We start from the raw sequence: 24,053 nt of genomic DNA on the forward strand, positions 1-24,053 counted from the left end.
ATACAAAAGTTGGGGGTGGGGTGGGGGGAGGAGAATGATACGATATTTCATAAGCTTTTGAGCACTCTCTAATTCTCTGGGAATATGTGTGTCATAACTAGCATAAAGTAATCAAATGGAATAAAAGGAAGTAGAATTGCAGTAGACAGAATCCCTTAAGTACTATAAAAGGAAGTATTATGTTGTGAAATTTTCAGTTACATGTATGTGTGTGTGTGTGTGTGTGAGTGAAAAGTAAAATGCATTTCTTATGTGGGCTATGGTTGTTTTAAAGCCCATATGTTATGGACAACCTATCAAACTTAGTACAGTTGGATAGAAAGAGGTTGTAGCCTGATTTCATGCTCTTTCCCAGTGGTCTATAAAACAGACTAAGTAAAAATTCACAAAAATATGCAGAGATCCAAGATTACATACAAAAGATCTGTATAGTATTTATATTACAGTTTGCATGAGATGTGTGTCCTGGCTTCCAGAATGAGCAGCTATATTTCATAGGGTTTGGGTGGCCCTTTGAACTCTGAGGTATGGGCAAAACTGGCTGGAAAATAATCCTTATAAAATGTTCTTTTGCCAGCCAGGATTGCATGGATGTAAAAGATCAAGGATGGAGCAAGTACATTCTAAACCCAATGATTAGTAGGAATAAGTCCCACCAGGGTCCAGGGGATGATAGGACCAACTCACCCAGGGACAGGGGCAGAGAAAACCTTGGAGGAAGAACTAGTAGAAGGGGTCAGTCAGAAGTGTCTTTTCTTGTTTGCGGAATGCGGAGCAGTGATACGGGGATATTTCTCATACCTCTTATTTATGCAATCACACAGAATGAAAGGATGTGAAAAGTGATTTTTGAAGAACATGTTTTATAATGTGCATCAATACACAAGTATTTCATGTCATGTTCTTGGTTTATGGTTGGACGCAGATGTAGTTAACATCTGGTTGATGCTCACCATTTGCAGGCCCTCTACTAGTAACTATAATCTCATTTCTCATCTCTACAACCTCATGTAATAAACAGCTTAATTTCCCTTTTATAAACAGGGCAAATAAGCCACAGAGCGGCTAAATAACTATCAAATTTATACATTTTGGAAGGTGGGGAGTTGAGTGCAGACCTAGATTCATCTGACTTTAAGGTTAACTCTTCTAAGAACCACCTGATTCTTAGTAAGAAACTAAGTCCAGTTGGAAGGTTTTCTGGCACTCTAGTTGCCCATGTTTGAATACTTCCTTTAGCTAAAGATGCGGCAAACTTCCCTGAAATTTTTGTGTTTCTATTATTAAAAGAAGAATATCTTAAAATTTCCCCTTATGTGAATCAATGCCATTTCTTAAGTTGTGGCTTCCAATATTCAAGTGATTATTTCTTGGGTATTACCAATGACAAGTCAAGTCAAAAAGTTCCGTGAAAGGCACCGTCCCCCAGTAGAATCACTCTCCACATTGTGTTAAAGGATTGATTTTGAGAAGAACTTAATGCAGGGTTTTAAGATTTTCAGAAGATGGATATTTTGAAAACATTTGATTTAAAACGAAAAAGACATGTCAAACTACGACATTCCATTTGGCTCCTGCCTTGGGGTTAGTATTTCTATTCAAAGTGATAATTTTTCTGGTTTCATTTAACAGAAAAATCTCCCCTACTTGCCTCAAAACGCTAGTAGAGATCCTCTTGATCCTGGGAGACCCCCCTTCCCCCACAAGGGGGATGCTGTGATCTTAGTTCAGATGTGAAGGGAAATCAAGTGAATGAAAATAACCTTTATGTCTTCTTTGGAACGTGAGAATGATATGTCCTTTAACTCAGTTTTTTCAAAGGTCTCTTTCACTAACAGCATACTCTTTTTAACTAGAAAGTTTTTCTCCACATTTTATGATTTTATCAAATCTTGGCTAATATAGCTAATATTTATTGACTATTTACTCTGTGCCAGATGCTGTTTGGAATGAAGTTTATAATTAAACTCTAACACAAAATCTTTAAGAAAGATAGTCTTATTGTTCCTTTTTTTTAGATAAGGAAACTAAAGCATGACAAGATTAAATGATTAAGAAGCTGTAAACCTGGGTTTGTACCCAGGAAGTCTTATTTTAGCACCAAAGCTTTGAAGCAAGCAACTTAGCAGTGTTTCTTGAACTGAGTACTGGGGAATGTTAGTTCTGCAGGATATTAACAGTTATTTTTCAAAATCAGATTCCAAGGTCTGAAAAGTTTTCCAACGCACTAAAATGTATTGGGTAATTTTGCAGAATTTTAATGTAGTAATAGGCATTGTGAATCTTCAAGAAAGGATATTATATATGCAGTTTTTCTCAGATATATTTTCATATTTGTGTGCACATGCAAACACATGACCTGAGTGCATATATGCATTATCTTATTTATATTATTATTATTGTAGGTTATAATTACATATCTATATATCTCTTTTACGGTACACTTCATAAGGAAACACAAATATATATTCATCAAAGGTTCACATCAGTCAGACCTGATATTGATATTGACCTTTGCACACCCGGTCATTTGTATTCCTGTGCTCTAAATGTAACACAACTCAACAATGAATAGTAAGTTCCTAATTTTGTAGGGCATAGCATTAAAAAGAGAGCATTTTGGTACTCCCTTAAATGTTGCATAAGAGTGATAGCAAGCTCCTAAATACTTCAGAGTACAGCAGACAAAGAAAGCATTTTGATACTGCCAAATTTGCAACCCTCCCACAGGGTGTAATACTCAAGGGGTTAACAAACACTGACCAAGAATAGTTACCTATTTGAAGCATTAAAATTACAATAGCCCTTAACACATCTGGTCAGTTGTATAGAAATTTTCAAGATACACTGTTGATTTTTCAGAAATTTCCAGCAATAAAAGTATGTAGGTTCCATTTTTAAACCCTTTCCTGAATTATACTGACCTAGACACATAAAAGTGGCTCTTAGTTGTAAAAACAATTCCCTGCCTTTTCCACCCCAGTTTTGTTTGAAACCCTGCCTTTAGAATTGGGGTGGTTACCCTTAGTTCTCTCAAAAAAGTAAACTTTATAAGGGTAACATTACTAATGCTCTGTTTGAGCACAGCACTAGTAAATGCACTTTATGATAATCAGAGTAACTATTGTATCAAATTATATGATCTACACAGCAAAACCTCAATGTTTGTACACACAGGCATACACGATACATGCATGCACAACAGAGGCATGCACTTACCCTTCCAGTTTTCTTTGATATTTTCACTTTATGACTGACCTAGGAAAATGTACAATAGTCCACTAAAAGCCACAGGAGCCTCCTTTAACTTAGGGTCATGCCACCATGCACTAAGAACACTGAGGATTTAGGAGACCTAGATTATAGTTTGACTCTAAAAACTATTGGTCATTTGTCTTGTCTACCAAGTGGCTTTTGAATATCTTATAAGAATAACTGAGTGTTTAACTTTCTATATAGGGCTGCCAATCAAATATGCAAATGTAAAGATGAACAGTAAAGTAAAGATTTAAAAAAAAAAGTAAAGATGAACTGTTCCTTGTACACAGGGGGAAAAAAACCTATGATATGTAACTAAGAGTGCAAAATGCAGTCCTTAGGAAGTGATTTTCTACTGTCTTCTGTAAGACATAAGCATTTACTGAGATAAGGACAGGCTCCTACAAGTAGAGGAGCCTTGGACGAGCACAAACCAGAGGTCATCAAAAGAAATAAAGTCACTGTGACTTCCTTATCTCTTCATATCTTCTCTTTTAAAATAGTATTGGACCCCTTCCCCTAAAACAGGAACCAGCTAGAATTAAGGCTGATGTCAGCCACCAGGTGGCATCGGTGCCTCAGTAACATTCCTTGAACAGTAAGGGCCCAGTGTGCCCTGCTTTCTCCACCTGCCATCTCCAGCTTCAGAAGCATTACTTTTCCATACTTAAACTATTGCTAGTAAAATCATGAACTTCATTTATAATTTCACTAATTTCTGTCCTTCCCTCCTGAGAGGAAAACATAACCCCCATTTAATTAACTAACTTATCTTAGGCTCTGTATGCTGTCTTTACTTTCTAAGGTTTGTCTTCACAATTTCACTTTTGTTCCTCCTTTATTTCATTTTCAGCTCCTTTCTTTCCTGTGTCTTCTCTGGTATCTGAAAGCATGCTCAGAAATATTCCTAGAGTTCCACGCAGCTAGGCATTAAGATCAATCTTGGCTTTTCTTCCTTCTCTCAACCTTTCTCCTGCACCACAGGAAGACTTTTGTAAGAAGAGCAGGATGAAATATTTACTTACAGTTCTGCAAAAGCATGTCTATTGTCTCACAGGAGAAGAAAAAGAAAGCAAAATTACTGAGCATGAATCTCTAGTGACTTTGTCTTTTCCCAACAGACATTTCTTCAATTTGCCTCTAAGGATGTTACATTCTGAGAATTTGTTCATCTTATTCCTTCATTTTCTTTCTTCAGCTGGGGGTAAATGAAGGCCACACCCAAAGACACTTCTATGAGATGTTATTGCCAACATCAACTTCAAATATAAAGTGACTCAGTTAAAGCCTCTGTGCCTCTATAGATAACTGAGCATAAAAACAGAAATAAAGCTAAAAGTTAACTGGGAAATTATTTTGACCAAGCACCTGAAACCTTTTTCGAGAAGGATCCACTTATATGTTCTCCAGCCTGCAAGTTAACAGGGAAGGCTTCGGTAGGGCTTTAGTGAAATCAGTCTGACACAGAGTTGAGGAAAAGCCATAACTGGTGATTACGTTTCCTCACCAGCAGGGAACCTGCATGAGACATCCATGCTGGGTTATGGAGGAGAGCATTGTGTGTAACGGCACTAAATGCTGGGGAATATCTTAGACATTTTCAGTTTCATGAGAGGAGACTATATCTTTGGTTGGGTACTCATGACCCAAAGGCTCATTTATCTAAAAAGTTGGTCCTTGAATGGTTACATGTGTTTCCCAAGGTCACATGTCCAGTCTGGGAGGAGAACTCAGATTTCTGGGACACAGATCGCCTGTCTGTATAATGGCACTATTAAATGTTCATCTTAAGTAGCAGTGTGGTGAGTAATAAATAACACGCAATCATCCTGAGGAATATGTGACAGTGAGTAGGAAAATCAATACTATAACTCCCCTTCCCGAAGTGGTAAATAGCAAACGGTTCTAAGTGTAAGCTTCGAATAAGAAGGGTCCGTGTTAAAATTTTGCTTCCTCCACTTTGCAGCTTTATGTTTATACCTGTTTAGGTTTAATTTTCTTCTCAGTAAAATGAAAATATACCAGCACTTGACTTACAGGGAGGATCCTTTTTAGGATATATTAAATGCTCAATGAATTGAATCTGTTAGTATTATTATGGATATTTTGAAGTAAAATTGATGAAACATCTAAACAACTGAAAAGGGAGAATTAAGCTGGGCATTAGAACTGATCATTAAGCTGGGCATACAAATAACTGATTATTAAAAGCTCTCGGACACGTCATTAATACACTAATTTCTTCTCTAGAAGGAATTTCTCTCTAGAAATAAATACAATAATAATAAGAGAATAAATACAGTAATTTTCTCTTGGCAAAAGGAAAGGTAGTTAAAAGATTAGGTGATAAAGGTAACTTGACTTAATAGAATTATTTAATATCCATTCTGTACGTCTTTTTACTCTATTACTATTTTTAAATGTGCTTAATTCCAGTCAAGAACTTGATTGTTTAAAAATTCATTAATAACTAAGGACATTTATAACTAAGGACATTTTTTTCCTTAATTAGAAAAGAATTTCAAAGTAAGGGCTAAGTTTGATTTTTTTTATGCTTTAGAACTTAATGGATATATTAATAGATATATATATATACTTAAAAATGACTGAGTTTTGCAGTAATAAAGAAGGCATTCAATTAGCAAAATAGTGCCAGAGTAGGATTGCCAAATATCCATCTGTCAGGCTGTAGCTTAAATACTTTGGTTATACAGATAATTTCCCTACAGTAATGACAAATTAAGCAATAAAAGTTAATTGGAGACAGAAGTGGCCAGGTATTGCCAATACATCCAATCTTGAAAAATTCAAAGAATATAATTTTCTCATTTAGAAAAAAACCCATTAAAATGGCATTGAACTTAAAGCATAATGTATTTGTGCACATCTGCTAATGAAATTTATTTTTTCATGATTTTTTTAATGTTTAGAACTCATTTAAAATTCATTTCATTATTGTCATCCCTTCTAGAGAAATCAGAAATAAAATTTTGTCCTTAGCTGCTCATGGTGGTGAATCACTCTAGAAATAAAAACTCACTTCAATCACAGTACCTCAAAATATAATCCTGTGAATCAAATTCTTATTGAACAGCTGTATATAGTTTAAAATAGGGAAATTAATATATATGTTTATGACATTAGTTTGGTTGTAGGGGAAAAGTGTAAATTATTTGCCATTTCTTTGCTAAGCTCCTCACAAGTTCTACATTTAAAATGATGTATAAAATGTTAAAGAACAAAGAACATGTTTGAACATAAAACACGTACTACATTTTATGAGGAAGCTTATTTATTGTGCATACATACCTTGGCCTTTAAAGGTAAAAACTCTAAAAGTTTGAATCTGTTCTTGCTCTCTCTCTTTGTTTCTATAAAGGAAGTTTGAAAACTCTAAGTATAGCACAATGAAAATAGAACAGCAAGTCAGAACATAGCTATCTTATTCATAAAAACATACTAGATATGGATAAGAAGTTGCTTATAATGGTAGGCATATTTTTGGCTTCACAAAAAAATAATCAGGGAGGGAAGTGCAATATTTGGAGATGTTTAAGTGAGTAATAGTATGCTATCACCACATTCTATCTTTCACATTATTATTCTTAGCAAGCTCATCATTCCTTTCTCTGGGCAAAAATATGAGCACTATAAAGCCCCAAATATCAGATCAGATTGTTCTAGATCTATCCCATTAAGCATTTTCTATAATGAAAAGTTAAAAAGCCATTATATGGAAGATGTATTAAAAACAGTACATAAAAATAATTTCCTAAATAGGGGTTTCTAGAACTAATCAAAGTATGTTACTGGTGCTTCTGTTTCCTTTTAAGGAGATGGTATCAGTTTAATTTCATGATTTTATAGCTCAATCTTTTCAAAAGAGGGAACAGGAGACCAATAGAAGTAAATGAAAATTACGGATAAAGTTGAAAACTAACATAGTGATCACAGTGTAACTTCAGAATTCACTCTATCCCAAACCATGGGTTATGTCTCATGTCTCTTCTTTCTCAAATCTCTTTTAAGTTTCCCATTCACTGGTGTCTCTATCTTTTACCTCCATTTCCTGATGATTAAAGCAATAAAGATATTCTGCTGATCATTTTGGATGTTTGATGTGGAAAGGAAAATGTCTTGCTGACTTTACTTAACAACTCCTATGACCAGCCCTTTGAGATCTTACTATGTGCTGGGGACATAGTTCTGGGGAAAACATAATAAAAATCAACGTTCCCACACAACTGGAGCTTTAGATCCTGCTAGGGGCAGAGAGATAATAAACAAATAATATATGCAAGGTGATAATTAAAGGGTATCAAGAAAAATAAAGCAGGGAAATGTAACAAGTGATGGAAGGACAGAAGATCTTATTTTAAATTGTATATTCAAGGAAGACCTCGCTAATAAGGTGACGTGAACGAGAACAGAGGGAATTTAGGGAGAGGACTGAGTGGCTGTATCTGAGGAAAAAATTCCAGGCCCAGGATACAATATTTGCAAAGTCCTTGAGACCAGAGCATGCCTGGTCGCTTGTGAGTGGCAGGAGCTAGTGAGAGGTGGGCGATGGGTAGATGACGTCTGAGGGGTAGCCAGGGGCAGTGAGGGGGCACTTGGGTTTGCAATCCAGTAAGGTAAGGGAGGAAGGGGCTCATGTTCTGACGTATTTTAAAAGGGAGAATGATTAGTCTTTAAATTTTTTCTGTCTCAACAGGCAGCAATCAGAGCAGCTAAAGAATCAGCCTTAGTTCTGGCCTCTTCACACGAGCTCTGCCTCTTCATCTGAGCAGGTGTAGAGGGAAGCTCCACGGCACTGCGCAGGCTCTGGGAGTCCTCACCCTTACTTGGTTGTAGAGGAGGCAGGCTGTGTCGTTCCATTTGCTTTAAATCTATTTTATGACATTTTCCACTAGTTTTATGACTGGTGTGTTTCTTTGCATTCCAAGACTCAAACCTGACCAAATAAGACCATTCAATGATGCCTAATAAAGTTTTAAAGTTACAGGTCCTTTTTCATCAAAATAAACAGGATCATATGACTCCTTTTGGGATGGATTTTTGAAGAAGCAATCAGCAATAAACATAAATGAAATCTTTGTTATAACAAAAAGAACCAAAATATTATTACCAGTAATTCCTTGTTTTGTTGGTCAGTTCCTTGAAAGAATCTTCTGTTTCACTGATGGCAAAAGTCAGCAGGACACTGTTAAGTTTTAACACAAAGAGTGATTTAGGGACATGAAGAAAGAGTTTTTTAAATTGTAGAAGGTTCTCTAAAAATGGAGTGAAAAGAATTTTAAATCTATTTCTATCCCTCAAAACAGTGAAATGAGTGTTTCTATAGGTGAGTCTATAAAATGTATGTCCATTGTGCCATTATCCTAAAAACACTTGCACATGTGTTAATTGAATAGAAAGTCAGGAGGGAAATAATCTATCAGTGTTTCTGAGAGCATATTTAGGTAACTGAATTTATGAATTGCTCCTTTCTTAAACTTATTCCAATGATAAGATTTTATAAAGAATGAATTTAGAACTAAAATGTAGTCACATTTACCATGCTTTGTTAACTCATAATATAAATTCACTGGTTCCTATAACTGTAGCTATTATTTTTTAAACTAAAACATGGGATGGTAGAAGGAGACTGTGACAGAAATGTGTTGGAGAGATTTGAGAATGACTCTCTCATTTGCAGCTTAATAATCCTATGATCCTGAATAAATTTCTAATCAATTTTGAACCTCTGCTTCTTCTTCCAAAGTACATGAACAATAATATATATGTATTTCAGTGGTGTTATGAGAATTAAGTGAATTACATCCTACCATTTTATCATTAATTAATATAAGTAGTTGTAACTCTGGGGGGAAAATAACCTTTAAAGCCAAAATCAGACAGAGGGAGAAACAAAGTGGGAGAAACCTGTTGGTTGCTCACAAGCAGTCATCCATTTCTGCCCACCCTTGTCTCTTGTGACCTGGCTGAAAAAAGGGGCCCCACCAGACCTCTCCAGTCTAGATATGCCCTTGCTCCCCCAACCCTTGTTACCTATTGATATGGAAATGTTCTAAGGCCAGGCGAGAGATTCTGGAAATACTGCAATTTTAAGGGGACTGGTGAAACAGGAACAGAATGAAGGAGAGAGAAGTTGGAGATAAGATAAGAGAGACTTAATTTAATAGCAGGGAAGAAGACCCATTTATTCCATAATGAGTAAAAGTATTTTCTTTAAACTTTTACTTGCTCAGAACTCCATATGGGAAAAACATTAAACTCTCAACATGTGGCACACCATGGCTAGCCTGCCTAACCCTCCCCTAGCCTCTCTCACCATCATCATTTTCTGCCTAGCTGTTTTCTGGAATTTCTATCTCCAAGAGGTAGTGATGAAAGAGGAATAAATGAACAAATGAGATAGGATTTGGGGACTTAGGTGGAAGCAGCATTATGATTTACTCAAAGAGAATCATCCATGCAGTACAAAGCTAACTGCTCAGTTTTCAGGTAGTTCCAGTCATTGCATTTATGAATGGGGGCAAGTAGAGACAGATATTTTTTTCAAGCTACTGTCCTATGATGAGGCTGACTCTGGTAGCTGTGTAGCACATGTCACCAGGAGCATATTTCAATAGACTCACTCAACATTGTTATCAGTGAACAGTTATTTTCTATTAGAATTATCCAATCAACTGACTGTGTATGCATGCATGTGCATATACATATATTCCTTTATTCACTGACATCCTTAGTATTTTAGGTGGGCATTAGAAAAGGCAGTACCAGAATATACTAATAAGCTACCATTTAAATCCAAAAGTGAAATGAGCTTTTTAGATTTTTTTAGGTGTACTTCAAAAGCTCAGAAAATGTATACATATACTAACACGGCCTGAGACACTGAAAAAGGTAGCAGTGTAAGAAGGTTGGATATCCACATGAAAATTATATTTTATTTGGTAGACTCAAATCCTCCTCAATAGAAGAATGGGAAGAAAAACCATAATGAGTTGGAAATGACAGCAAAAGTAGTTACGTAATGAGCTCAGCTACTATAGTTAAACATGTTGGGAAAAAGAAAGAAGGGGCATATAACTTAGAATAAATAGAGAAGACAGCCACAGACATGCAAAGTGGGCCAGAGAAAGTTTAGGCTTAAGAAGAACATGGAAAATACATAACATGGATATGATTGGTTGTGTCCAGATGAACAACCAAAGCAGTTTGCTTGGAGGTAAGAAAGTATAATGCGAATGGCTTTTCATTATTTTTGTTAAATAAAGCACTCTTAGACTAGAAATCCAGGAAGAAAGAAACATTAATAAGAAGAAGCTGAAAGTCAAAACAGATTGAAAACATCTTCAGAGAACACCTATCAACTTGTAACTAGATCAAGCCTCCTGTCCTAAATTCATGACATCCCAGGGGCTGAGGGAACTTGCAGAGGAAATTGCTGAGCAGCTGCCTGTAACCGTGAAGCAAGACCAAGTTACTGAATAAACAAGTAAAATCCAAGCAATTCTCATTCTAGGTTTTAAAGAAGTAGAAAACATAAGCCACGAAATATAACCAGTGAGTCTAAGAACAAATCTAGGGAAATTTTTAGAGTGAATTATTTACTTAGCAAAGGAAATGACTACCAATGAAGTCACCATGGATTCTATAAGAACAAATTATTCCCGACTATACTCTTCTGAAAGAATTACTGGGGTAGTGTTTCAGTAAGAGGTAACTTCTTGCCAAAATTGAGGTTAGAAGGGTCATGTTCTTGTAAAAAAAGAAAACAGGAGATTAATGAAAATAATAAAAATGTCATTTATATGTGTACTTATTTAATCAAATAATGTATTTATATATATATGGACATATATATATATTTTAATGATCTCCCCTTCCAGAAAAAAATCATGTAATTGTTACAATCCTGTACTGAATTCTTGAATTCTGTCCTCTTCAATTGTCCAGGAAAAACAAATTCTGGAATTATTCTCTGCAGAGATAGATCCTCTCAGAATATTTATGACTTACGTTTTTCTCTTGCTTCATTTTTGCAGGTTATATCAAATTTAACTGAAAAACCATGAAAGGATTCAGTAAGATGGCTAAAGTACAAATAAATGCATAAATTCAATAGCATTTGTTAAGCAAAACAACTGCCATTTAGAATATTATGGATAACACACAGAGCAACAAATCATATAAAACACTTAGGAATGAATGTGACTAGAAATGTGTGAAAGTTACATGACAATGAATCTCTATCAAAGGACTATATGCAATACCTGAATATATGGACACATAGCCAAGGTCTAGAAAGAGAAGATAATATTGTGCTCATGTTAATCATCCCCAAATTTATATACTACATATCAGTTTACTTTTGATCAGGACCTTCTTTTTGGTATAAGTGGTTCTGAAGTTCACCTGGAAGAAAAAATGTAAAAATACCCAGGCAAATTTAGTTAAAACTAATAAGTTGCATTACCAGAAAATCAGTTGTATTTTTAAGATATAATAGTAAAAAAAAATGAGGTATAGGCGTTAGAGCAGATAAATGAATGGAACAAATAAAAGTTTAATAGATTTTTTCTTTGCATTGTAATAATCATCTTCATTATCATCACTTACATTCGTTGAGTATCTACTATTGGCCAGCCGCCATTCTGAGTTCTTTCATTAACTTACTTAATTCTCATGATATCCTGAATTATAGCCTTAACTTTGTTTTCATTCTCCAATGTCTGTTAAGGTTATTTAAGTATAGAAAAATGCCAGTGTGACTTTAATGAAAGAAATAAAGGAAGGTTGATACTAAAGTGTTCAATCAAAGAGAATAAAAAGACTTGGACTGGGTTGCAAGAATGGAGGATATTACTCAAGCTGGGGGTTGGGGAAACCATAGACCCCCTTCACTTCAGCCCTGCCAGAATACCAAAGGATTTCTGGTGATTCACATAGGAAAATGGGTACAATCAGGGTTCTTCCTCAAAACAGGTTCACTGCTGACCACTTGGTACCATGCCAAGGATGCTCAGAGTAAGGCAACAGAGACATCAGTGGGGAGTCTTGATATGTGGGGTAGACACATCCAGATGGTGCAGGGCACCCAGCTGTGTGAAGCATCTCAGTTTAGAAGCAAAGTCAGCAAAGTGCTAAGCAATATAAGGAAAAATAACCCTAATCAGTGTCCAGAGGTCTCTTCCAGATAGATGTCTTAAAAGTTTCTCAATTTGCAGGAATAGGATCTTTGACATTCACAGTTAGGAAGTCACAAATTCTGGAATACAAATATCTTTCTTCTGTTTTGATACTAGTGATGAAAGAATTTCCTCTATCCTGTCTTTTGGGTGATCATAACTTAGGACCACTCACTAGTCATCATATGACAGTGTCCACCCAGACTCAGCACTCTGCTGGAATGTGTGGACCCAATGGCTAGAGCAAGGTGGGACAGTCAAGGCCAGGACTCAGAGAAAGAATCATATAGTTCGTGAATAGGGAGTCTGGTTTGCCATGAATGGGTTTTTAATTTTTTCCAGTTTCCCACTACTACAGATAGTCAATGTGGTAGGAGAAACTAGAGGAGCCATTCAAAGTGGAATAATAGACAACAACCAGGAGAGGGCATGCATTCCCCAGAAATGCCAAGAAATGCAGAGCTAAAGAAGCACGTGCAGACAGTTAAGAGAACAGTTATCTCAGGAAGCCAGAAAACCTCATGATGCTGGATATATATAAGACTGTGTGTGCATGTGTATTCCTCTGGGGAAAATAGGTTTTGAAATGCATCTCATAGTGACTGAATTAGGTATTGCTGTCCTTTTTTTTCTTTTTAGTATACATATACATTTTATGGTGTAATGAATATAATAAGGAGATATCTTTAGACTAAAAAGAACTTAAGTCTATTCATATAAACTTATATTAATAATATCACTATATGTCCCATACTTCTGGAACTTATGTGAATAGAATATTCTAGCAAAGGCATTCTTGCTTGACCAGTCCCTACCTTCCTTCCACCTTGAGAGCCACCATCCTCCCTAGGAAGTGGCCACCTGTCTGTGTTCACTTAAATCAAGGCGCAGACATCTCCCCTCATCTCTGCCTCAATCCCCAGCCCAGTGTTTCTGAGAAGGACTTGGTTTTCTGGTGGGGCTGAAGCAGACATCAACAGAGAGCAGGTGCTTGGCAGAACCCATTGGGTCATCATCTCCCTGGTTCCTCAAGCATACCTTAGTTTCTACTTTCCTGCCTATGAAATAGGCACCTTTCCTAAACTCTTGATGGATGATGTTGAAACATTCCTTCTCAAAAACATAGTAGTGCCACACAAAGATGAGTACATGAATGTTCACAGTAGCATGATTCATAAAAAAGCCAAAAACTAGAAGCCATCCAAATATACATCAACTGGTAAATATACAGTTTCTTTAAGGTGGTATATCCATACAGTGGAATATTAGTAAATAATAAAAAGTAAAAGTACTGATACATACCCCAAAATGAACCTCAAAAGCATTATGCTGAGTGAAAGACAACAGATGAAGACTACATGTTTTATCACTCCATTTATATGAAATGTCCAAACAAAAAAAATCTAGAGACAGAAGGCAGATCAGTGGCCACCCAGGACCAGGTTGGGAGCAAGGACTGACTGAAAGGGCACAAGAGGACATTTCTGTAGTAATGGAAATGTTCTAAGAGTGGATTATAATGATGATTATACATAAATTTACTAGAATCATTGAATTGTATAATTACAGTGGGCAAATTGTGTTATGTAAATTATACCTCAGTGAAACTACTAAAACTACAAAAGCGTGGCAGAGATCTTCTAGATTCACCACAGAATAGGATCTCCTGCCTTACAGTTCAAGCATAATCCCCAGGCCACCCGACGACCTGAACATTAAGGCAATATAGGGAATGTCTAATGGTGGGGCGTGGGGTGTCATTTCGTGTTCAATCAGGAACTGTTAGCCATGCCTGAGAAGTCCTTGGGCATAGCAAGCACAAATTTCAGCCCACAGATTTTTTTATGCAAGAATGATCATAACTCTTTTGTTTATAACTCAAATCAACTTCTATTTTCAACCTTCATCCTGCCTGACTGGAGAAATAATTATCCTTGCTGCTTATTAGAATCTCCACTTTGTGCTCACACTCTTGAGTTGGTGAAAGTGCCCTCCTGCCCTTGGTCATCCATTTGCCTACTACCCAGACCCCTGTCTGCAGGACGGTTCAGACAGCAGCACTCTGCTGTTCCCACACCACTCTCGGGGACAGGAACGTTTGCTCTGATGTCCTGCAGTCCTGCTGAGACTACAGATTGCAAGTCGGTAGCATGAAGGCTACATCTGGCCTACAGATGTATTTTGTTTGGCCTATGCTATGTTTTAGAAACATTTAGCCAACTTTTAAAAGTCAGGAGAGTTCACCAACAAAATTGAAATTTCTGGCTTTTCTGGAAAAATCATAAAATCTAGCAATAATGGGCCACCTTTCCACGTGGCAACAATCACAGGAGCTGAGAAGGTGCTGCACTTTCAACTCTTTTGCCAACCTCACTTACTTCTCCAACCTTAAGGCAGGGTGCCAGTTGACATTTTTATAAAATTTGCAAGATTTTATTTTACTTTTTACACCAGACCCTTTGCAAGCATTATTTAACCTTCCTGTGTCATAGCAGGTGCTTGAGATCTGTGCCAGCTGCACCAGGCAGGCACCCCCTCTGCCACCCAGGCTCGCCTAGTAGACTGGACGGAGTTTCCTGCTTTGCTCTCCCCGGCTGGTGGTCATCTCTTGGTAGTCTGTGAAAGAGCCTTCTCTCTGCATTTTTTTGAAAACCATTTTACTCTGGCCAACAAACTCATTTTTAGCGTTCTGGTTTTATCCTTTTAAACACCCAAACCAGGAAATGCCTTTTTCTCAAGCAGCATGGGCTGTGACCCCTCCATAGACCTCTCTTGGGATGATGGGAGAAGATTCAAAAACTCCCACTTAAAAAGAAAAGAGAGAAGAAAACATACGGAGAGAGGGAGTGTAGGTTAATATCTCAAAATATTAGGCCACCAGAGTTACTTTGTTTTCAGGTATCTTACTGAAGGACTATAAGTAGAGTCAAATAATCCATGAAGTTATCACAAACACATTCCATCTTTAATTTAGAATCAAAATACAATCTGCTCACTGAGTTAATACTCCCTGGACTTAGAGTAGTAACATTGCCTGCTGGACTATGAATGTGAGAAGAATGTGCAATTATGTAGCTAAATGCCAAGGCCTCCCTCAAATGGGGAAAGGGTGAGTCCACTGTGCCCTTGGTCTGGAACTAGCTTCTCTACCAAAACAAGCTAAATTGCTGGGTGTCCCTTCCTATCTCCAGCAAACCCAGCACAGAGCAGAAGGCCGAGGAGGCCAGGAACCCAGGCGGGGAAAGGGCTGTGCCCCGTGAATGCTCAGGTCAGAGACGACTGCAGGAGGCCAAGGAAAGAAACTCCATTACTGGCGGGAACAATAAGAAAGCAGACGGCCAGTGGGCATTTAGCCAAGCATACTGGAGGGGAGCAAGAGACTCTGTAGACTGCACTTGGAGCGAACTTTGAGCATTTACAGATGGAAAGGCTGAGGGGAGGGCTCTGTGTAAACAGTCCTGAGAGTGCACAACATGGGAACTGAGAAGCTGTGTCCAGGACAGCATGTCATCAAGTCACGGGAAAGGAGCCCGCTGGCCTGACACAGTGTAAAACAAAGTTCCAGAATGGAATGGACTTAACCACTGACCAGGCTTATTACCAGATCCTGGGATGCCGGGCCCTGGAAGTTATTATCTAAAGCTCATTAAACAATGCTAATAGTTCTTACGCCAGAGTTCAGCTTCAGTGATTCTCCTAAAAGCCCTTTTGTAAATTTTATATGAATGGATGAAGAAAGAAAGAAAACACCTTTCTGCAGCTACTGATCATGAGACGTCTGGGCTCCCTGAGGATGATACCCCCATTCCGATTCTGAAGGGAAACGCAGTCTCCTGGTGAATCCTGCCACAGCAAGGCCCGGGTCAGTCTGGGGGCTCCACCAGTCATCCGCACACAGCTCCAGAGAGCAGAGTGCCAACCTTCACGGAGATTAGTCAAATCACTTTTCTGCATACTAGCTTCTTCCCTAGGAAAATCTGGACAATAACTAGAAGTCACTCAAATATTAACCATTCAATGATCAAACTCCAGCTGAGAGACAAATATCATTATTCTCATTTGAATGTGATTGACACAGAAGCAAACCAAGAAGACTTAAAAACAACTTCCAGTCCCTGGGAAAGAAAAGAAATTGTGTCAAAGACAAAAGTGGGAAAGTAATAGAGGGAAAAGCCATGACAGGACTTCAGGGCTGACACCTCCATGGGAATGTCAAATTAGCAAATTTATAGGTCGTTAAAATATTGGGGTATTTTTGTGCTGACTAAGAATAGTGTAAGAGCAATGGTATTGAAAAGCAGTGTGAATGAAACGATTAACAAATAGATATAGTGTGCCCATTGTGATCCCAAGGCAGTGTTTTCCTTTGGGCACTAAAGCTGAGGTTGAGGGAAGTGGCCAGACAGAAATCTCCTGTTGTTTATTTCAAAAGCTGGTGGGTGTGGGGTAGGTGGCACAGCTAAATTGAGGAAGTGCAATTCTTTCAACCCATGAAGAGATGCCTCACTGCCCAAGAGGTATCACATGCCCCTTCCAGCTCACACATTAGCCGGGAAGGCAGCCAGCAGCCAAAGACATAAACAGATGATTGGATGGGATATATTCCCACACCAATGTGTTAATGTGCCCTCAGGTCGGTTGGGGGAGCTCTGTTTGATTGGACAATATAATTCCTAGAGGACACAAAAATCTCTAGGTAAGGGGTGGTCTGCAGGTATATATGGCCCAGAGACTTTGGTTAAAATCCAGAAGCGCACACTCTCCAGCAAGTGACACCTAAGTCCGCTTCTGACCCACGTCATGATTGGTGCCTGGGCAGAGAAGCCTCGTGTGAAGCGGCCACCCCTCCCTCTGCCTGCCTGATCCGCTGCTTGCCAGGGACAAATGAGCCTCAGGGATGGCCCTGGCTGAGCTCTTGTCCTTCCTAGTCCACTTTCTTGCTTTGAATTTTTCCTTTGTTGTCTCCCTTTTATTCTTTCCCACCTGTGCCTTTTCCCATGTACTAACTGGACTCAACCTAACGGTGTCCGTGCTTTTGTGTAGAGTGAACTCTGGTCTTAGCCAGGTACTGGTTCTGATAATCTAGCCCACCTCATCCCCTGTCCTAGTTCATAGTGCCCTTCCCTATCTTGTCCTCTGGTGCAAGCACCAGCTGCTGGCATGTGAACAGCATCTGGGCGATACAGTAAGTTTCATTGTTACTGAAACATGATAAGAGGGTCACTGGGAGGCCAGGAGGACAGTGGGGAAAACAAAGCTGAGGTGAGGGCAGCAGGTGAATTTAGGTGTCTGGCAGGATCCCCAGTAATTAATGACCATAAATCCAATGAAGAAACCACTGGAGGAGTTGTAGCCAAAACATGGCTCAGACAGAAGTACCATGTTGTTAGCCAAAGGCATATCAGAGTTGGACATTATTAGAATAATCTGATCAATGACTTTGGCTGCAACTTGTATCACTTGCTATGTAGTACTAAAATATGTGTAATTTAGACTTGGGTTGTTCAATACAGCAGTCCAATGTGACTATTTAATTAAAATTAAATTTATTTATTTATTTTAAATTATTTAAATTAAAATTAATTACCATAAAAAATTCAGTCCCTCAGTTGCACTACTCACATTTTAAATGTTCAATAGCTACTGGTCACCATACTGGACAGCACAGACCTAGAACATAGAAAATCAAAAAGTTCTGTGTATTTTCATATACCATGTTACCTTTCCCTCCACACCCATTGAACAAGTATATTGTGTACTGCTTGTAGCTCTGACCATTGTGAAAGTTTTCCTTGACAACCATGGAAGTAACTGACATGGTAGTCTGGGCCATGTATTTATGCAGTCTACTTGTGATTTTTGTTTCTGATTTGCAAATGCCATATGTATTATTTCCATCATACCATAGATGGGTGATACCCTGTCCCACCTTTGAATCTCTGGGTTTGATATTATTTTATTTAGGATAAGCAACTAAAGTTTCATTGCCACTTTTACCACTGGGATCAGACTTTGAAACTCAATCAAGGTCCACTGATTTTCAAGGAGCTGTTTTTGAAGTGGAGATTAGCTCTAGAATCCTAGAGGTCTGTCTGAATTGCCACTCTCCTACCAGAGCTTGCTGAAGACTCCACATATTTTCCATCTCTAGCTCTAGCATCACCAGATCTGCAGGACTACACTGCCAAGTAGCTGGAGAAATTGTACCATAGCCTGGATTGCTGCAGAGTCATCTCTCATCTGAGCCATAATTAAATTTTAATATTTTCCTATAATCTGATAAATGAATTGGAGGCTATTCTCCCAAGTATGGCATAAACTGAAATTTTAAAGATATAAATAATAAATAATAATAATAATTTTTTAAATGCATAAAAAATAAAGTAAAGTAGGCCCAATCAAATACCATTCCTCTCTCTTAATGAAGGTCAGTGATGCAAAACCATATTCTTAGAAGAGAATTTTCTGGCATGTCCCAGATCAGTGGATATCTAAAAAATTTTTAAATGTTTCAAGACTTCTGGTATATATGTATGTATCTAGGATATCTTGGGTAATTGCTCCTTCCTGCTAGCCAAGTCCACATAGCATAATGTTAGCAAAATAGAGGACCAATATGATATTTCAAGGAAAGTAAAAACAATCAAGATTCCTCAAAACTCTAACAAAGAAGAGAGTTGGCATAAAAATCTTGATTCAAAACAGCTAATGTATACTGACCTGCTATGTGAAATGAATTCTCTTGCATGTTTCCATACTCAAGGGATGGAAAAGAAAGCATTGTCTAATAGCAGCCAGAGGCTATGTTATATTTGCTCCAGCAAAAGATACCATTTCTGGCAAAGCAGCTGCAATTAGTTCGCCATCTGATTACATTTGTCCATCTCTCCTGTAACAGATCTTTTTTCTAACAGACCAGGAAATGAATGTAAGAGTTGATACCTGACTATACACTCCAATTATACATTATGGAACTGGGGAAATAAGGACCAGTTGAGCCTACAAACCCATTGAAACTCCTGTGAATTTGACTTGTGCGTGCTCTCCACTTACTGCCAGGCATCTGGAAGTCCTCACTCTAATCAGAGGTCCATGATAACAGTGTCAGCCCGTATCTAATGCTTGTGAAACAGGGATTTTCCTCTTTCTGGAGTGTGCTCTCACCCTGCAAAGACCAAGGGAACAGCACAAACTGCTGTGAGCAGGGCACGTGCAGTTTCAGACATGTCAGCGCAAAACTCTTTGTATTCTGTGGATTTATGTATCTATTTTTCTGAAAATACCATGGTGTCTTCACTGCTGTAATTTTACTAAAATTTTGTCATCTGTTAGAGCAGTTTTCTCTTTTACAAATGTCCTGAACTTTCCTGACTTTTTGCTCTTTAGGTTTCAACATCAGCTTGAAAACTCCATGAAAATCTCTCTTGTGATTCAGAATGGATTTGCCTTTGAGAGAATCATCATTTATGTATGAGACAGCAGTTTGGGATTATTGGTAGCTACAGAATAGAGACTGTCATTGGAGTAGGAATGAAATCAAAGAGACTCGCAAGATGCTGTTCTCACAACAGGTATTTATCCCTACAAAGTTTTTGCTGTTGTATAATGTTTTAAGTTCTTGTATATACAGATCTCTTGAGAAGACAGGTGATAAAAGTTAGGAATAAGAAGGAAATATAACTTGAAAATAAAGCTTGAAGTTTGAAAGAGTATGTTTTGGTTTTCTCTGCTCTTGAGCTAGGAAAATTTGAAAGTATAGATAAAGGAAAGAAGCTACCAAAAAGGTGGAGCGTAAAGATTTAAGAAGAAAGAACAGGATTGAGGTGGCAACAGCCCAGAGAATGCAGGGTGAATAATTAATGTACTTTTCTTAAAGCATAAGCAGTAAGTTTAAAATAACTTAAAATAACTGTGTGTAGCTCTCTTTCCACCCACCTCTACCCATGTGTGTGTGTGTTGTGTGTATGTGCACATGTGTGAGCATGCAGCACCCAATACATTATGCTCAGAATTTCAAGAGTTCACACTATTAAAGAGGACAAAATTCCAACAAAAATCATCCCCAAAGAATGCCATTATGTATGATTGCTCTAATAGAATGGAAGAAAATCATTGGATTTGAAGAGATAAAAAAATGACAGAACGAAGAACTGTTGTAGGGGTTTTTTAAATAAGGAAAATGATATGTGTGACTTGACAAGTAGATTTGACTGTGAAGAGCTTCCTGGGTTAATATTCTCAGCCAGTTTTATGACCTTTTATGTAATTCCTTAAGATCTTCTTAAATTTCTCTGAATAACTATAATTTTACTCATCTTATTTAGGAGGAAAATTTCTCTACTCCATCATTCAAGTAGAAAATTTTCATAAGTTAGAGCTTGGGTTTCCTTTTAAAAAAATATTAAGAATTGAACAGAAAAAAAATTAACATTAAATCACTTTCTCTTCAAATGCACACATATTTTTTTGGAACTTTAAAAATATATTATAATGAAAGAAAACTCTACAATTAAATGATGTCAAGGAAATACAATAAGGAGAGCATACTAAAAAGGAAATGGTCCTTTTAGATTTCTTGCCAGAGGAATTTCAGTTTTACAGTAAGCATATTTGAGAAGTTTGTGATCTACACCCAGTTGTTTTAAAGTTACTGCTTATGCTTTAATCTAATATTTATGAGCTTTTTCTGAGAAAGTGTGTGTCTATGATTCTATAGCTTATAAATTTTTTTAACAATATAAACTGAAAATAAGAAGAGAATGTGTTTTCTTATACATTACTCAAAAAATTTCCTATAAAGTTGGTATGAGTATTAATTTTATTAGTGTTATACATGATTGCAGAAATATCAGTCCCTTATGCTATCTCTTCAGTCATCTTTGTCTTTAAATGGCCACATAGGGTCTTGCTTTTATGTTGTTTCATTTTGGTATTTATTTTGGGGAGTGATTTTACCCTCCCACTTACCACATATATTTTTAATTATTTTGTAGCTCTTTGAACAATTTATAAGTAAACTATAAATAACTATTAAATTAGAAGATAGTTAATTCCTCACTGTATCTCAGATAGATGGAATAATTTTTCTGAAAGCCATTAATTCTGTGCTTAGAAATTATGGTTCCAAAACTAAGGATCACAGGAGGGAGTAACAAACTGTAACACATATAGCATCTTGCTCACTCAATCAGATCTAATACAGTAGTTGACCAACTTTCACAAATGTGTGAAAAAGGAAAATGGATGCTGATTTTATTATTTAATATGTAAATGGGGAGTTTGAGATCCAGTAAGTCTGATGTCACTCAGTTTCAAACTTTCAGAGCTGAAATTAGTGTCACCAGTTCGCAACCTGATACACTCTAATGCAATAGCTGTATTTGTCTGCATGAAAATAGAATCATAAATATAACTCCATAATGGTAGCATGAGGATCCTCTTCCCAGCAGAACAACCACAAATGATAAAAATTACTTAAAAAACAATTACTTGAATTCTTTGAAAATTGTCCTGAGAAATAGAGAAGATGGCAAAATGTTTATTCAAGAAAATAGACTAAATCTTTTTTTAGAACAGCCAGAGTCTATGGAGATTGGGCCATAATCCCCTGGTCCCTCAGCTTAACATTACAGAAACTCTATTCCTGGTGGATGCTATCAAGAACACAGAGCTCCTCTACACCCTACCCCCATCTATGGCAATGGTATCTTCCCAGGAGGAGCAACACCAGCCATACTGATCGTCCCAGATCCTTGTTTTAGAATCTATTCGAGGAAAGGGCATTTGAGGGATCTGCGGCTCCCTTCCTCCATCCAGCTCCCATCTGTAAGGTATAAACAATACACCTGCCATTGCAGGCCAAGAATACTGAGCACTAATCACTCTTGCCCCTACTTGCTCATAGGGTGAGGTTTCATGCTGAAACTGATGAGGAGACTAGAATTCATTGCACAGCAGGGCTGTCACTCAGAGAGAAACTTGGCACTGTCCCCATTTCAATTTCCTAATAGTAGCACAGAGGTCTTGCACAAGAGTAGGGAGGCAGGCCAAAAGAACAGATAGCTCCATAGCTCTCCCCAAAGGAACTGACTTTATTTAGAATAGATCTGAGGAAATTTAAGCCCATGGACATTGTTGAACAACGGGGATTTTGGTGATCAGAAATTAAGAGGAGGCTACTAGCTCCTTTAGAGCAGCTAGGAATTTAACAGAACCAGGAAAAAAGAAAACTAAAGAGTCCTCCTGGGGTCAGAACAAACCTTAGTTTAATTCAATCAAATCCAATATCCAGGAGCGTGAATTTAATTAAACCAAACTATGGAACAATTTATACCCAATAGCATTGTTGAAAACAATAGAGCAATAGCTGGCAATTAGTGTTGTATCAAGTGGGGTACACAACAGAGGCCAAAAACTTAACTGAAAGACCAGGGAAATAAATAAAGAAAGACCTGATAAGACCACTGACAGCCTGAGTGATTGTGTGTATACCCCAGACTGAGCCCTGTAAGGAACTGCATCAGAGGATATACACTGTGGGGAAATAGATTGCATGAAAATTACATATTTCAACAAACATTATGAGACATGAAAAGAAACAGGAAAGTATGACCTACTTACAGCAAAAAAAAAAAAAGGCAAAATTGCCTTTGAGAGGGCTCAATAATCAAACTTAGCAGACAGACTTCAAAGAATGTTATAAATATATTCAAAGAACTGAACGAAACCATCACATGAAGAAGTAAAGACAGATATGATGACAATGCCTCATCAAATTGAGAATGTCTAAAAGGAGATGCAACTATAAAAGAAAACTAATTAAAAATTCTGGAGTTGAAGAGTAAAATAATTGAAATAAGAAATTCACAAGAGGGATTCAATGGTAGATTTAAACAGACCAAAGACAGATTCAGTGAACTTGAAGATGATTTATATAGATTATGCAATTGGAATACACAAAGGAAAAAAAGAATGAAAATATAAATAAACAGAGCCTCAAAGAACAAGCACACCAAAACATGGAATGCAGGTAAAGCAGTGGTTAGAGAGAAATTTATAGCACAAATACTTTAAAAGAAAAAAATATCTTAAACCAATTATCTGACCTTTCAACTTAAACACTAGAGAAAGAAGAGCACACTAACCTAAAAGCAAACAAAAGAAAGAGAGTAATAGAAATCTGAATGGAAATTAATGAACTAGAGAATAGGAAAACAATAGAGAAAGTCAATAGAAAAAAAATGATGAAATGATCAACAAAAATTGACAAATCTTTAGCTATCCTATTGGGGAAAATAGAGAAAAGACTCAAATGAATAAAAGAAGTAACATCACTACATCACTGCTGACCTTATAGAATAAAAATTATTTTAAAGGAATAGTTAAAGCAACCATATGTAAAGAAATTAGATAATTTAGATGAAATGAACAAATTTCTAGAAAGAAAGACACTGCCAAAACTGACAAAAGCAGAAATAGATGTGAATAGACCTATAATAAGTAAAAAGAATTGATTAGTTAATTAGACACAACCCACAAAGGAGATTCCAGGACCAAATGGATTCACTGATGAATTCTACAAAAATTTTAAAGAATAAT

At 37.2% G+C, this 24,053-nt stretch overlaps 1 long non-coding RNA gene across 2 annotated transcripts in view; it reads left to right on the top strand.

Moving 5' to 3' along the window:
- Positions 1-19,612: 19,612 nt before the first annotated feature.
- Positions 19,613-24,053, top strand: part of LOC118970467 (uncharacterized) — a 32,692-nt gene continuing 28,251 nt past the window's right edge. For both annotated transcript variants that reach the window (XR_012129435.1, XR_005058504.2), the window contains exons 1-2: positions 19,613-19,681; positions 19,842-20,026. This is a non-coding gene — a long non-coding RNA (uncharacterized lncRNA). The remainder of the gene's footprint in view (positions 19,682-19,841; positions 20,027-24,053) is intronic.

Source organism: Manis javanica, chromosome 3, assembly GCF_040802235.1.
Source record: "Manis javanica isolate MJ-LG chromosome 3, MJ_LKY, whole genome shotgun sequence".
NCBI classification, from domain to species: Eukaryota; Metazoa; Chordata; class Mammalia; order Pholidota; family Manidae; genus Manis; species Manis javanica.